At 44.2% G+C, this 15,981-nt stretch overlaps 1 pseudogene; it reads left to right on the forward strand.

Moving 5' to 3' along the window:
• The first annotated feature begins 1,399 nt into the window (after positions 1-1,399).
• Positions 1,400-10,971, forward strand: LOC136480964 (indole-2-monooxygenase-like; annotated as a pseudogene).
• Positions 10,972-15,981: the final 5,010 nt, after the last annotated feature.

Below are 15,981 nucleotides of genomic sequence, written 5' to 3' on the forward strand. Positions count from 1 at the left end.
GCACTCGGCAAAGTTTTTTATTTTTTTTTGTTTAAAATTTTCTTTGCCGAGTGCCGGACGGGTGGCACTCGGCAAAGTTTTTAATTTTTTTAAAAAAATCTGTGCCGAGTGCTATGGTCATGGCACTCGGCAAAGCTGGGAAACGGGTTGCTACATTTTCCAGCTTTGCTGAGTGCAGTGACTATTGCACTCGGCAAACTGACCAAAAACAGTGTTTTTTTCATTTTTTACATTCCATCACGACAAACACAAATCATCACATATATCTCACATCCATCCAAACATGCATCACATATTTATCACATCCATCGCATATATCACATTCATCACATATACCACATACATCAATCCAAACATCTATCGCATATATCATAGTTATCCAAATATACCACTAGTGCATGACAAGTATATCAGAAATTCATCACGAAGTGAACAACAAATGCAAATACAACTAATGCTACTCATCAGAAAGGTGGAAACTGAGTGCCTGGTGATGGAAAAGCTGGATCAGTCGGAGGCGCATGAGCTGGATTATTTGCACCCTCTGACTGAGGCTGCACAAAGGAGAAGACATTGCATGTGTTAGACAAGATTACTTGGATAGCTAATCTAGGTCATACAAGCAAAGCACAAGCGAAAACTCACAGGAGTAGCTGCAACTGCAGGAAATCTTTACCGAGTGCCCCGATCTGGCACTCGGCAAACCGGCAGCCCTAGTCCTTTGCCGAGTGTCAGGGTCTGGCACTCGGCAAAGAAGCGGTTTGCCGAGTGCCTACCTACTGGCACTCGGCAAACCTGGACGGCAAGCGGCGGCCGTTACCTGACGCTGTTTTTTGCCGAGTGCCTGACACTCGGCAAAGCCTTCTTTGCCGAGTGTATATCTTTGCCGAGTGCGGCACTCAGCAAAATAGCTCTTTGCCGAGTGCCCGATGTTTAGCCCTCGGCAAAGAAAGTTGCACTTGGCAAAGACCCTGTTTCCCATAGTGTGAGGTGGATACTTGGGCATAAATTCTACACCAACCCATCCCAACACACATAGATTGAAGTGGATACATCTGCATCCAAACAAGGCATAAACCACATATATATCAGGGTTATCATATGTCATTGAAAAGGCATTGATGCAGGTATGCTCCATTCTATGGGCCTATATGGTAAAGATTATCCATTGGAAAAAGTAAACCTTGATCTGGATTCACCATGGATCAACTCTAACGTGGATCTGATATCCACCCTAGATCTACCAGGGAACTGTTTAGCTAAACAAGCAGCTCCAGATCCACACAAGGGCCTTTTCTGGGAATGACCAGATTTTCCCTTGGGGATAGGCCCCATGTGTCAATGTCTAAAAAAATTAAAAAAATCCTTCTCAGGTGTGGGGGTGTGGCCGGCGCAGGGCATGGCGCTCGCGGCCAGGGCAGGATGGGCGGCCGCCGCCCGGCCTCGACCTATTGGTCATCGTGACTTGGTGGCCAGCCAAGGGCAGGATGGGAGATGGTCGGAGTGGGCTGGGCCGCCGCCACCACCTCCAGGGGAGCCTTTTAACGCAGGCGTGGGAGCGCATCCGGCACAGGGTGTGGCGCTCGCGGCAAGAGCAGGAAACCTCATCACAGTGGCCATGGTGACTTGGTTACCGGCCAGGGCTGTCTGGTGCCAGCCGGGGTGGGCTGGTGGCTGGCCAGGGGAGGCTAGGTCGCCGCTGCCTTGGAGCTCGACGTAGATGGGGGAAACAAAGAGGAAAGGGGTGGAGGCGGTGGAGGATAGCCAGATCCACCCATTCCGACAGTCCCTTGGTCGCCGGAGTAACTGTATTTGGTGGAGTCGGAGATTGCTACCAGGGCGCCATGGTTACTGGAGAAGAGCCGGGGAGAAGAAGAGAGCTCGACAGAAAGAAACTCGGATAGAAACGAACCAGTGCGGAGGAAACGGTGTGGAATCAGTGGCATGGTGGGTAATTTTCTCCAACTCCACCAAAGTCGGTTTGGTGCAGCACCCTTTGAGGAGCTCTACCAAAATGGTGAATCTGGCCCCGGATTGACTGTTTTGTTGAATCCAGATTTGGTGGATCTAGAGCGTTTGGGTAATTTATGGTGAAGTGGAGGTATTTTTGGTGAATCTAGAGCTGGTGAATCTTTACCAAATAGGTCGTATCTACTTTCCACACCATTTGACACCTTCATTTTATGCCTCTCCTTCATGATAGATTTCACTATACATATCTATACGTCGGCTGTTCATCACAATCAAAGCAAATAACAGATATCTAATAAATAAACAAAGACATAAGGAGATGCAATGTAGGGGCATCCGAGTGTATGAAAATTGGAGGTTATAGACCAGCTTATGATCAACCTTATACATTTGGTCGACCATAATAATAAGGTCGTAAGAAAAAAAGGCTTAAGGCTAATCCTCAAGCCCAAGGCCTACAAGCAAAAATACAATATCTTTCTTTGAATGATGTAATTGTGTGACCCTCTCCTACTATCCAACTACCAATGACTACCCCAATCACAGCAGCTAGCCAGCGACCATATCATGTGTCTATTTTCTAGTTGTTGAACTCCCCTGTTCCCTAGTCATTGAGCTCTTCTTGATATTTCACCTGCATATGGAATAGTGAAGAGAGAGAGAGATAGATAGATAGATAGATAGATAGATAGATAGATAGATAGATAGATAGATAGATAGAGAGAGAGAGAGAGTTAGAACAACTATTCTCAAAAGTATCCTTCCGGAAGCAAAAGTTTCACTAGAATGATGCAAGACGATTCATGTAACAAATTAGAAAATCCAAACAGTCAGCATGTCCCGAACCACCGACCAACGGAAATTCTAGCACATTTGTCCAATTCCATTTGTCCAAACCATCCCAACTATCCCAATTTCACCCCAGCATCCCATCATCCTCGTATTCTGAAAGCATCCGACCCTCTCAGTTCATGCTAAACATCAATCGGTTTAGACATTTAGTATGCCAAACAACTTCTAGCACTATGTTGTGATTGACCACATTTTTAGGCATGAAGATTGTAAAAACAAGTTTGTATAATTGCATGGGTGATTAACACTTCAGTCGTAGACTTATTTGCTATCTAGAGAAAGAAGAAATGAAGAAAGTTAGCAATGAGGCTATGGTTCATTGTTTCATGACCATGGAAGAAAAAAGGCATAAATATGATCTCTAAGAGGTAATGAAATGCATCTACTTTCAATTGATAATTCTACATTTTCTTTGCTAAATAGTTGACCTATTTGTTCTCTTTCTTTAGGCTGGATCACATTATTTGCTATATGGGACATCTTTTGTTCATCATTTTGGCATTCTTTGAATCACTACACTACATTGATCAATGAAGTCTTTATTTTTTTTATAAATGGTTAGTGTAATTGTGTTGCCCTTACCAGTTTGCTTATGTGGGTCACTGTATTCATGATGAAGTTGTGCACCACCACCCATTTGCTCTTGCATCTCCCCTGCGTTTAGTATTCCAAGCAACTTCTAGCACTATGTTGTGATTCAGCACATTTTCAGGGTCACCAATATCAAGGAAGGTCTTTGCACTCATGATGCAAAACAAGCATGTCACATTTTAACATAAATCACATTCTTCATTATCTAGAATCTCCAATCCACAGGGGCATATTCGCAGACAATGCAACAGTGACAAAAAGCCATGCAATCAATACAATTTCATAATCAGACATACAACACAAAAAGGCATGGATGACATACTATTAGGAACTTTTGCTACATGTAGCTCTTGACAATTGCATCAAAGGCACATGGTACAGAAGGAATTAAAATACATTAGAGTGCAAGATAACCAACAACAATTAAAAATAACCTAAGACCAGATAGAACTCAATAATAGTGAAGCTTCTGTTTCATGGATCAAGCAACCCAACCATTTAGGGCTTCTTTTTCACTCTATAGGCACTACACCACAACCCACCTTTCCCTACAATTATGTGTTGGTAAATCAAGGGTTTTGGCAACACATAATGTGTTGGCAATTCTTTACCTTTTTATCGTCACTTAAACTATCGGCAATAGTAATATAAGACTATCGGCAATAGTAATATAAGGCTACAACTTATATGTCAGCGTTTCTCCTTCCAACACATAAAGTGTTGGCGAAAGTTTTTAGACAAAAAAAGTGTCGTTGTATCCTACCTAAACCACTGTCCAAGTGTCGGCGAAGGGGAGGGCCCTGAAGACAAAAACAGGCTGCCCACCCTTCGTTCCTTACTCCCTTTCCACTCACGCAGACTTTAGAAAAAAAACCTCGCTCTTGTGAGGGCGCAGCTGCCGGGTGCCGCCAGCATAGCTCCGACACCAGGTGCCGCCACCACAGCTTCGCCGCTGGGCGCCGCTAGCAGGGCTCCGCTGCCGGGCACCGCCAGGAGCCGGTGTCGGAGGCTAGCACCCGGCGTGGCCGCCGCCGCTGACGCCCGCCCAAATCACCGCCTCCCAATCCCGCCCGTGCTGAAGTTGTCCCTGGCCGGAGCCCCACAGCCTACAGCCCTAGCCCCGGCCGCCGATTCCAACGGGCGCTACCGCCCCAACCCCCAGTTGCCCCAGCCTGCGACCGCGCAAGCCGGCCGCCCCCAAGCCGCCGTCACCCTTGCCTACCGCTGGCCAGCAAGAGCGGTGCCGCCGCTGCATCCCCATTCCTCTCTGCATCCAGGTGCGTCATCTCTAGATCCCCTTCCTCTCATCCCCATTCCCCTGAGTGCTAGGGTTTCGCCACAGCTTAATTTCTTGTATTTTTTTTCTTGGTTGCAGAAAGGAGTAGACGAAGGTCAGAAAGGCTAGAAAGATTCAAGGTTTGGGTTACTTCTCCTGCCAAACTTTCATTCAGTCTAGATCCGCCCTATCTTCCCCTCTTTGGAGAAGGCTCGATTTAGATGTGATGTTTACTGCCTTAGTTGATTTTGTAGAGGAACCAACAGGATTAAAGATCTTGTACACAACACAATCAATCAAGTTGCATGTAAGTTTTCTTACGCTCGATCTGCAACTTATTTGTAGTATATGAAGGCAAAGTTCACACTGATGGGAATTCATAGTCTTTTTACTTTGGTCCTTTATGCAAAAAAAAACATGCTGTGACTGTTCTATATAAAAAGACAGAGAAGGGAATCAATTGAACTTTAAGCTGCAGGTGGAATTATAAGTTAGTCTCGAAACTATTGAAATGCATACATGTCTCCTTGTTGTAAAAATATTAGATCTGGGTATTTCTTTCTTTCTTGTGTATGAAGCTGTTATACCAGTGCCATGTAGCATTGTAGCCACTGCTGTACAGCTCTTGTGGAAAGACAAACTTTGACATCTGTGGCATAACTTGCTTGGCATTTTATGATTTCCAACATTGTCCCACTACCATACTTGTTGGTAGCTGATCTGAAATGTATGCTGCATGGATGTTTGTGTTTCTCTTTCTGCCACATCTTCTATTATTCTACAGAAAATGTGTCCTACAGATAGTTTACCACAAAGCATGGGGCATGCATATTGGCCAGTATTTAGTTCTAAATATGAATTATCATTGTTGTAAATCTCTGAAGAGAGTTATCTTCTTTTCTTTGATACTCGCCTGTGTCCTGTCAGCTAACTGATAATTTGGTTGCATCCTTCTTCATGCCAACATCTAACACTTCTATAGTTTTGCGGTGTATGTCACCTACTCACCTAGAGCACGGTTAGCAAGCCTTATGATAATGAAAATCTGTGTCTTGTACTCTTAAATGCTATGCCTGGATTTCATGAGTACCTAGACTTTCAGAATGCAAGTTTGGGCCTGCACGTTGCTTGCTTTGTTATCGTTGAATTTCTAGTGGTAGCTCTACTGCTGATTTTTTTTCTAGCTGCGGATTCAGAGGTTATTCTTAATCTGTAGCCATTCAAAAGATTATACAAATCCTACTGCCAAACAATTGGTAGTTCAAGGTTTGCACACCAGAGCCACTTGTTGTGTGACAAGAGTACATAACCTTCTTTAGCAGTATAGCTTTGGCAAAACTTAGCCAAGTTTCAGGGTTCCATGGAAGTCTCGTACATTTTCAGTCTAAATAGATGATGTGTGAGAAAATCTCCTAGTGCTCTAGTCTCCAATCCCATATTAATGATTGATGAAACCTATTCCCTGGAGATCATATCATGTGGGTGGATTAACGTAAAATTTCTCTACCATATTTCAGTCTTCCATAGAACATGCAGTCCCTATCATTTGTGCTTTTGGGTAGATCATGACGAATGCTTTACTTCCAGTTAAAATAGCGCATCAGATTACTTGGTTCATAGGAGATGCATGCTGGCTTAATATACTTAAGTTTACACACAGCAGATAAAATATTTCAGAGGAAGATAAGCTGTGATTATGAAACATATATTCAAACAATATTTAGCCTCAATCATGTGAGATGTTCAGCTTACAATTTTTTTTACAACCCATCCCATTTTTTCAGTTCAAGTAAACTGCTTTGATGGTACAAGGCCACTAAAACATAGGTATAGATATTTAGTTTTTCATTGGGCTCACCTCAGAGAAAGTGGTTTCAGTGAGTAACTAGATACCTGGATGCACTTGCTAAATGGTTCCTTCAGTTACACCAACTGCAATTTATGACCATCAATATCTGCATAACTGCGTTGCTCCTTCTCCCATAAGAAACACTAAACATCCCATGCTTTTTTCTATTAAGGAACTGGAGAACTGAGGAAGCATGTTTGCTCCCTGCTAGGAACATGTACCAACAAAGACATTGTTTTCCTGCAAACTTTCTCAAGACAATGTAAGTTTCTGTGCCTAAACTTCCCCATCGGAAAAGAGTCCTTTGAGATGTTCCCTATCCTCATCATGCTTTTAGAAACTCTCATCTCCCTCTCTCTCTCTCTCTCTCTCTCTCTCTCTCTCTCTCTCTCTCTCTCTCTCTCTCTCTCTCTCTATCACCTGTCATCCGTCTAACCACTGGCTTCTTCCTGTTTTTTTGTTTCTCATGTTTCTTTCTTAACTTTATTTTCCATCTATCGATAATATCTTTTTTCAAGATATAAATACACAAAAAACATCTTTTCTATGGAGTATTTTACAAACTCGATTATTTTTACATAGTGCTAAAGATGAAGGGTAGAACAATGCACAAGGGCACAAATTATATATGATTTTACTAGCAAAGTAGCGACTCCCTTAGGTTGGACATGAAGAGTACAAAACATGCGCTACATTACCACTTGAATCAACTTTCCATCGGTTGGGTGGGGGGGGGGGGGGGGGGGGGCAACTTTCTGTCCATTTTTTTCTCATATGTTTTTCTTAATTTTGACATGAATCAACAAATTTTAAAATCCATTCGCCTTTCCTTCATTCTAGAAGGACTAAGGTGGATGGTTTCCTAGCATCCACCGTGTAGATAGGCTACAAAATAACTTTTATTACACTACTATAAAATATTGATAAAAATTGGCAGGCACTTATTGTTGTAGAATTTTGAAATAAAAACAATGAGCAAATAATATGCCACCACATATGGCTTGACTGTTGTGCCAACAAAAATTGTGAATGACTAACCCAACTTTTGTTACAAAATTAATGACTACCAACAGGCAAATCTCATCACTAAAATCAAATGCCCACTGCTCCTGTAGTAGCCACAGGTTTTTGAATGCAGTCAAGTTTCAATTGTCAGTTACCAATGGAGAGGTCCGCCATATGTTACCATTCATAAAACCATATTCTTCAAGGATGCCATACCACAACACAAAATGTTACATGACAAAGCAACAGTGTGGAGGTGAACAGATGGGGCTGAAGGAAAGTTTAACGGTAGCTGATTGGAAGGAGAACCAATGAAGGTTGCTGCAAGCAGTAGTGGTGACATGGAAACCAATGAGGCCTATGCAATTAGAGCACGAGGATTTAATGGCAGTAAATTTGGTAGCACTCAGGGACGAAGGATATGTGGGTGTTCCAAGGCTAGATGATAGACAGGGCAGGAGCCGAGAGAATTTTTACATCAAATGAATTCATGTGCACAAATTCAGCACACAATCATAGATCACCGAGCTAGGTGTAGGTGTCCGGCTTTCGTGGCCAAAATGCACAAAATCACCAATCATGGATCACAGAGGTGTATAGGTGTCGACCTTTCGTGGCCAAGACCATTGTTCTGAGTCTATCAATTCCAAAATGGTCACCAATCATGACACGAAAGGGGAAAATAAACAACAAACTAACAAGTAGACAAAAAAAAAACTCGTGCTGAACTTGACAACCTAGATATTTTTGTCGTAGCTATCCATAGTTCATATTGTTGTACGTGCATGTGCGCCTGTTATTTTAAGAACAAAGCATTTGCAGCACTGCACACAACACTCGTCGTCGCTCTACCGTGAAGCAGGAAGAACTAACCATCTATCCAAGGCGGCTCTTCACTTGGTGCACGTAGTGTACCAGTTCATGCTGGTGGCCACTACAACGCCACTAGTATCACAACGGCAACTTTGGTTCGTCGTCGTGCCTCTCATGCTAGTGCTGCTGCCTGTCATCTGCTGACGCCTCCACCAACGCCCGAACGCCGCCGCCGACGAAACGAAGCAGTCGAATCCTCTCCTGCCATCACCTCCAGGGAGGCTGCCGGTCATCGGCCACCTGCAACGCATCGGTGATCTCCCCCACGTCTGCCTCCGTGACATCGCCGCCAAGCACTACCGTGGCGCCGGCCTCATGCTCCTTCAACTCGGCAGCGTCCCCAACCTCGTCGCCTCCTCCCCCCGCGCGGCACCGGCGGTCCTGGACACGCTTGACCACGTCTTCGCCTCGCAGCCGACGTCCAAGGTCCTGCACAACTTCCTGTACAGGTCGTCGACAATCGGTTTTGGTCCTTACGGCGATTACTGGTGGAAAGTAAATAGCTTGTCGCCACGCACCTCTTCACCATCAAGAAGGTGAACTCGTCTCGTCATGCCCGCCAAGTGGAGGTAACAGCTTTTTTTATCGGTAGCTTATTATTAGGAATAGTAGGGGATGAAAGAGAATGTATGAATTCAGGCCCTATGTAATCGCAGGCTGAATTTGCACGACTAGTCATGCAATAGAGGAGCATGCGACGCAGGCCCGCACGCGTGATCCTTCTTCCTCCTCGCGTCGTACCCTCCACACACCCTTCCTCCGCTGTCCCCACCCTCTCCCATCCACCGCCCGCGGCCGGCATTCCCACCAAGTCGCCGCCCCACCCACCTCCCGCCGCTGCATCCTCGACCACGCCCTCCCCTCACCACAAGGCACCTCCCCGGTATCGTCTTCCTTGCCCTTGCTCCCACCGCACCCAGCACCAGCGACCGGCCGCTCCCAATGCCTCACTGCGTCACGCCACCCACCTGCCGTCCTTGTCCCTCGACCCCGCCCTCCCCTAATCATAGGGCAAGGCCCAGTGAGCTCCGCCGCCATGCCCCTGCTGCTAGCCCTGTCCAACCACTGTCTCCTACTACCCCGTCGCCCCACCCTGGCGCAGTCTAGCCCACCTCCACCGCAGTTTCACGGCCGCTGCCCCCGAAACCACTTCTAAGCCTACTGGTGAGGAGATCTCCTTACCTCGAAACCCTAATGCCGGTGAGCTTCCCTTCTCCAACATCAGCGACCCTCACCGGAACCCTAGCCACCTTCTTCTTCCTCTCCGGCACGGGCGCGGGCGCGCATCACGCGACGGGTTGCATAATTTTTTTTTCCATACGTAATAATATTTCATTCATTTTATTAATACTAGGTGCGCCTAGTCATGGCCAAGCTGATGGAGCCATGGCTGCTGGCATGGCAGTAGACATGAGCAAGGTGATGGACACGTTCACCAATGACATCGTGTGCTGCGTGGTGTCGGGCAAGTTCTTCAGGCAAGACGGCCGGAACAAGACCCTCTGGGAGCTGATTGAGATGAACTCTACCCTGTATGCAGGGTTTAGCCTAGAAAACTATTTCCCAGGGCTTGTGAACTCTCTAGGTATGTTCACCAGGTTTGAGAGCAGAAAGGTAGACGAGACGCATGAAAGATGGGACGAGGTACTTGAAAATATCATAAGCGACCACGAGAGGTGAAGCTTCAACGATCCCTGTGGCGACATATCTGAGCAAGAAGAGGGCACAGACTTTGTTGACGTGATGCTCTCTGTTCAGCAAGAGTACAGTATCACCAGAGACCATATCAAGGATGTCTTGATGGTGAGTGACTAGTAGGTACCGATATTAACATTTTCTTTAGAGAACAAAAATAGATCTAGTATAGATTGTGTCATTTTCGATTGACATACTTTCCTAAAATACCCACACCCAGGACATGTTTAATGTGGGCACCAGCACATCATTCTTGGTCCTTGAACTTGCCATGGTAGAGCTCATGTGCCACCCTCATCTCATGACAAAGCTACAAGAGCTGAGGTAAGGAACAAGACACCAAATGGACAGGAAATGGTCAAGGAAGAGAACCTAGATAGCCTGGCCTATCTGAGAGCTGTCGTGAAGGAGACGCTAAGGTTACACCCACCTGCCCCACTGCTCTTGCCTCACCAGTCCATGGTGGATTGTGACATCGATGGGTATACAATCCCCTCTGGAACTCGAGTCATCATCAACGCTTGGGCTGTCTGTAGACATCTAGAGTCATGGGAGAAAGCGGAGAAATTCATGCCAGAGAGGTTCAGGGACGGTGGTAGTGCTGCGACCATCAACTTGAAGGGGAATGATTTTCAGTTCATACCATTTGGAGCCGGTCGAAGGATGTGCCCTGGCATCAACTTTGGGTTGGCTACTGCTGAGACCATGCTGGCAAACCTCATGTACTGTTTTATTGGGGCTGCCAGCTGGCATGGAGAAGGAGGATAATGATATGACAGAGGTTTTCAGATTGACGGTTCACTGAAAGGACAACCTCATCCTTGTTCCGAAACTACCTGGTACCGCTAGCTACGCATAATCTGATGCAGGATGCTCCGTAAATTATGTGCTTATATATGATCTATGAATGTAAGGCCTGCATGTGAATTTGTGTACCTGCTCTATGTATTTTGTGTGTTTAAGTAGCTGTATGAAGAGTCAGAAAGAAAGTTGTTTGCACATATGTATTGAACGCAAGTCCCTTCAATATATATGAAGCCGCACTATGGATTGTTCCAAGTTTGTGAACAATATAGTTTTTAGACAAAGGAAGCTTCTATGAACATCAAGATCATACAAGATTCTAAAAGTAGTCCGGCCTATCCAGAACTAAGATGATGCCTACAGCTTTAGCATAACGGTAACACACACAAAATAAAAAGGGCGAACAGGTAGTGCTAAGATGGCTAATGCCGGCAACCTGTTCCTAAGACTCCACTGGGTTCTTGACCCTTCCATTCTTCTCAGATCGGTGAGAACTCATGCAAACTTGGTGTAGTTTCCAAATTTCATACTCTAGGCTCTTAGGCGCTGTTTGGTTGTGCGGTCAGGCAGCAGTCCCAGGCCATTGATTTCAGTCACCCGGTGCCTCAAATGGATGCGTGAAGTTGGACTAAAATTCCTTTTATTTGTTGGACTAACTGTGTTAATGTTTCTATCGCGTGCGTGCAGAATGCATGATTTGTGATTATCATTACCAGCCATTCAGTTCTTGATCCTTTCATTCTTGTCAGATTGGTCAAAGCTCATGCAAACTTAATAAAGTTTCCAACTTACATGCTTGTGGATGGATAGTGAACACATAAGGATAGTATGTACTACCTCGTCGGCCAGAATTAAGATTGGGTGATTATGCAATAGGGAATATCACTACTACAGAAATGAGCTTTAGTCCCGGTTGGGAACTAGCTCTACTCCCGGTTTCCCAACCGGGACTAGCAATCCGGGGCTAAAGGTGTTGTTCTTTAGTCCCGGTTTGCCACAACCGGGACTAAAGATCCTCGCAGCTTTAAAAAAAATAATGCCTCCCACCGCTGCGCCCTGTGAGATTCGAACCCAAGACCTCATGCACTGCCTCGTGCGTAGCTTACCACCCCACCTACACAACACATCTAACAATGGATGGGATGCTTTCCTTTTGAACTAACCCATCCGGGGACCTTTAGTCCCGGTTGGTGTTACCAACCGGGACTAAAAGGTCTACCTTTAGTCTGGGTTGGTATTACCAACCGGGACTAAAGGTTGGAGGACTTTTAGTCCCGGTTGAGCCGTTGGGCAGGGACCTTTAGTCTCGGTTGGAGACACCAACCGGGACTAAAGGCCTTCTAGTCCCGGGGGCAAAAAATGCCGAGGCTAATCCCAAATTGGGACATCGTTCTAAAGTCTGTTCTCTAGTAGTGTATGCATAAGTGACGAAATGGATTATATATTTTGATTATGTTTTTTTTGTTGTTTAGTTAAAAAGAACCGTTTCATCATAGAAACAAACATTAGGCAACACCATGCTGCTTTTTTATACTAGTATGTCTAATTACAATCGACGATCTTGTAGACACAAGTTTTTCCTCGAAGCAAGATTCAGAATTACAAGTAACAAGCATGGTACAAGGCATTTGAGGTCAACTAGTATCACATTTTTTCATGTTGTCTTCTCTAGTTTTTATACAGGGCATTCTATTGGGTAACTCATCTTTTACAATGTATCAGCAAATTTAGTCTAGGATTCCCCATTGAGGAACAATTGTGGAGAAGAGTTGTAGCATCTACACCACAATAATAACCTCGAGAGGGAAAAGAAAGACTGTAGTTTGGTAACCTCCAATGTCACATCAATTTACTTGCATATCAGCCACTGCAAATTGTCTTCTGTCTTGCATTCATCTCTCTTGGCTTCTATCTTGTCTTCTCTTGGTTCACGGAGGTCAAGAATATGAGAAGGCGCATGGTATTTAACTTCTCCAGTTTTGTCATTACCTCCCAGAAATGTGTTGATTTAGCTAGTCATTTAGATGGTGTGAGCAGTTACGATATCATTCATACACTCCTTGCCCATTTGCATATAGAATAAAAGGTCTCCTATTTTTTCTTATAATATAATGATACTAGCTCTATTACTTTTGGAGACCAAAAAACATTTTCGGTTATACTAACTGTTTCCATTTTGCTTTAGTGTGTGTGCAAAATGTGTGAATTGGCCGATGTGATAAGTGCTATAATCTTAGCAGCCACTGGGTTCTTGACCCTTCCATTCTTCTCAAATCGGTCAGAACTCATGCAAACTTGGTGTAGTTTTGCAAATTTCATGTCATGCCCTAGGCTCTTAGGCACTGTTTGGTTCTGCGGCCAGGCAGCAGCCCCAGGCCATGGATTTCGTACACCCGGTGGCTTGAATGGATGTCTGATGGGTGAGATGCGTGCCAGGCCACCAACCAAAGATGCCCTTCCTGCTGACCATGGCAAGTTTGGATCCCATGACTAAACTTCAGTCCCTGTCACATCGGACACTACTACAGAATGCACTTGTTGTCCCGGGCGGTAATGGCCTTTAGTCCCGGTTACCGCGCCGGGACAACGATCCCGGGACTAAAGGTGGAACCTTCTGTCCCGGGTCATCGAGCCGGGACTAAAGAGGGACCTTTAGTCCCGGTTGGTGTTACCAACCGGGACTAAAGGCCCTCTAGCCGAGCAAACCTGGCGCACCCTTTAGTCCCAGTTGGTAACCCCAACCGGGACTAAAGGTTCACCCTTTAGTCCCGGTTGGTAACCCCAACCGGGACTAAAGGTTCCTTTTCTTTTTCTTTTTTTTGTTTAATTTGTTTTCAGTTCAGTTACACATATTTGTTTAATATATAATATGTTTTTATGTACGTATTCTACGCTGCTAATATAAATACACGCACGCATATAAATACATCTAATTCTCATCTCGAGCATTATTATATTCAAATAAAGTATGAAACTATATATATTATAGATATATATGTATATATACAACACTTTCATAATCTTGTTCTCGAAAATAACAATATCAATAAACATTTAATTTACATCATTAGTTCCTTAGATCAAAGTAGAACTCGCCGTTGGGATTTAACACTTTTTCTAGAAGATATCCTGCTATTGACTCTTGAACTGCTTTCAGATGGTCTTTTTGCATGACCCTTCGTTTCAACCATTCAGTCTTGCATTTGAAATAAAAGGAAAAGTATTAATACATATATATATATATTCATTTAAAAATAAATAAAAAATTGATATATACGTACTCTGAGGACATCTTCAGGAGTTCTTCTTATGTATGTAGTGATAAATTCACAAACGTAGTATCCACACAAGTTATTACCTGGTTCCTGCCGCAAACACCACTATACGAGAAAAAGATTATTCTCATCATCTCACACGTAAATTGAAGTACGATATAGTAATTAAACACGTGGGGAAGTATATATAGTACTACTTACTGGTATTTCAACTACATTAAGTGGTGCCTTGCAATCCTTGCGGTGTTGCCGAATAAACTCTTTCCAAACCCTGTGCGACCAATAATGTACGATCGTTAATAAATTATGGCAAAGTCTATTCAATAATAGTTGTGCACGAGAGATCGAAATTACCCCTGGATAATGTCTATCATATCTTGGTATAGTGCTCGCTCTTTTCTCAATGAGTCCAAGATTACTAACTGACTTGAGTTTAACTCAATGACAATGAGTATCTAGTGAAACCTGCATTGGTTTATACACACACGTACATGGATATAAGTTGTATTGGTATTACATAAAATGTGTAGACTACATTATTATTAACACTTACTCAAAGTTGTACGGGAAAAGTATTGTTGTCTTGTCGTGCTGCTTCACGAAGAACTTCATGATATTCGTCTGTGCTTCAGATACCCAGTGGTCCTTGACAATAATATCGGTTTTGAATACGATATAAGGATCAATGAAGCCAACACTGGTGTCTTGTATTCTTTGGAGCTCTGACATCTGGAATCTGTATATAAATATAAGTTACATGTGAGGATAATTATATACACGTACGCATGGAAGTGAGTTTATTAAATAAAAGTAAGAATCACTTACAAACAAAAGGAGCTAATGATTGATTTGTCCAGAGCGTCCAAGTGGAATAGTTGATGCAATTCTTCGAAACTAATATGTAAGATATCATCTCCACGGAAGTAATGATGGTCTCTAAATCTGACAAAGATCCACTGCTCACCCCTGCCACACGCCTGCATGTACCACTTGTTGAGCAAGTACATTTGCGTACCCAATTCATTCAGAGCCGCAGGGTTGTACAGACTTTTGCCAAATTTATAAGTCTTCCAGGTATCAACTTCCAGGTTCTGGATTGGAGCTTTGCCCGTCACTTGATCCAAGGTTAAACCAGTTTGTTCAAAAAAATCATTAAGGTCTTGAACCGACACTTCTCCAGAGTTGTCTGGTCGATAGACTTCTATGTTGGAACCATATTGATTAGCAACAACAAGATTTTGCATTGGTTGCTTCTGTTGTCCGAGCTGTGGGACATCCTTCCCTGATGCTCTTTTCCTTTTCTTATGTGCATCATGTGACTTCACGAGGGAGCGGTCATAGTCTGATAGTGGAGGTGGCTTACGAACTTCAAGCATCTTTTTCTTGTGAGCTTCGACCTTCTGCCTCAGCTGATCTCATGGTATGTAAAAGTACGACTTCTCCTTAAGCTTCGCTTGTCTCTGCTTTTGGATATCTATAAAAAAATCTTTCACTTTTTTGCCTTCTTCAGCTGCTATTTGCTCATCAGTCTTTTCAGGAAGTATTTCTTGAGAAATAACTCTTTTTTTGGGGTCTTCTTTGCCGCCGGGACCTTAGACGTTTTTGTAGTGCGTCGCTGTGGAGGTGGTGGGGGCAGTGTTGGAGACCGGCGTGGAGGCGATGAGGCCGGTGTTGGAGTCCGGCGTGGAGGCGTTGGAGATCGTTGTGGAGGCGGTGGAGCTGGTGTAGGAGTTGGAGATCGTTGTGGAGGCGATGGGGCCGGTGTAGGAGTTGGAGATCGCCGTGGGGAT

This window comes from Miscanthus floridulus, chromosome 9 (assembly GCF_019320115.1).
Source record: "Miscanthus floridulus cultivar M001 chromosome 9, ASM1932011v1, whole genome shotgun sequence".
NCBI lineage: Eukaryota > Viridiplantae > Streptophyta > Magnoliopsida > Poales > Poaceae > Miscanthus > Miscanthus floridulus.